Below are 1,587 nucleotides of genomic sequence, written 5' to 3'. Positions count from 1 at the left end.
CGTTTTTAATAAAAATAATAAACCTCTTTAATAAATGGAGACTACATTAAGAAATCAAAAATATTTTTTTCAGTTTTGTAGTTTATACATTTCCGTTTATACTTTTAGCACACAGACTAACAAGAATGTTAAGTTCTATTTTTGTTGCTAAGCAACATGACATAAAACCATTGTTGGAACGCATTGTTACCAAAACGCACTGGCTTTTCTATATATTAGATATTGTTATATAAGAAACCACATCTTTTCTATGTAGTTCTTTGCTAGCTTGCCTCATTCAAAAGATGCGCCCGCGCACGCACGTGGATAAGATAAGTAATATTACCCAGGTGCACACCCTCAGGGACTACTTAGTATGGGTGAAAAATTTCAGGTTTCGAGGTTCTTTCCTCTTGGAGCTATGGTGGTTTGTTTTTGAATTTCGCGCAAAGCTACACGAGGGCTATCTGCATTAGCCATCCCTAATTTAGCAGTGTAATACTAGAGGGAAGGCAACTAGTCATCACCACCCACCGCCAACTCTTGGGCTACTCTTTGACCAACGAATAGTGAGATTGACCGTCACATTATAACGCCCCTACGGCTGAAAGGGCGAGCAGTTTGGTGGGACGGGGCTATGGTGGTCACACATACACAGACACGCACGTGCACATGCACACACGTGCGTGTCTGTCTGCCTGTGATTTCTAATTGTAATACAAGGAACCATTTCTTTTCTATTTTGGTTTTCGCTTGCTTAACTCACAAAAATATGAGCACGCACACGCACGAGGATAAGTAATAATGCCCAGGTGCACACCCCCTGGGACCACTTGATATAGGTGCAAAAATTCAGGTTTCTAGGTTCTTTCCTCTTGAAGTTATTGTGGTCACACACACAGAGACACGCATTTTTATTATTAAAGATACATGACTTTCTGACGTTAGATGTTCCTATAAGTACAGGAAACACATGTTGCTAGGTTCGTTTCACAATTCATTAAACTAATCTAACGGCTACACTATTTGAAAAGTATCCACTAGATGTCATACTAGGATAAGACAAATGTTATTCACTTCTCGGGTAAGACAAATGTTATCCAGTTACTCGGGTAAAAAAAAGCAGATGAGATAAAATTTTATGACTTGAATGGGTAAGACAAAATGTTAATCACCTACTTGGATATAGATTAAAATACTTAGACAATAATTATAAAATGCAACCAATGGTGGAAAATTCATGAATTAAGTGGTAAGTATTAAAAGACCCGTTCGACGGTCATTCGGATGGTAATTTGAATTAACATCTTCTTAGAATTATTCACACTCTTAAGTTATCATTTTAGGACCAGCAGTCTTAACTGACATGATACGAATTTCTTCTAAACCTAGGTATAACTATGAATTAAGGTTAAAAATAAAAAAAAATTCAAGACTTACTTATAACTGAAGATACAGAGGCTTAGCCGTTAGAGTTTAGCTTAAAAGTACGAAGGAAGAGCGGAAATAAAGTTTAATTTATTTATTTGTAATTAAGCACAAGCTACACAATGGGCTATCTGTGCTTTGCCCACCACGGGTATCGAAACCCGAATTCTACGGAAATAA

The sequence above is a fragment of the Limulus polyphemus genome, unplaced genomic scaffold (assembly GCF_000517525.1).
Source record: "Limulus polyphemus unplaced genomic scaffold, Limulus_polyphemus-2.1.2 Scaffold2606, whole genome shotgun sequence".
Classification (NCBI taxonomy): Eukaryota; Metazoa; Arthropoda; class Merostomata; order Xiphosura; family Limulidae; genus Limulus; species Limulus polyphemus.
This window is presented reverse-complemented; position numbering follows the sequence as displayed.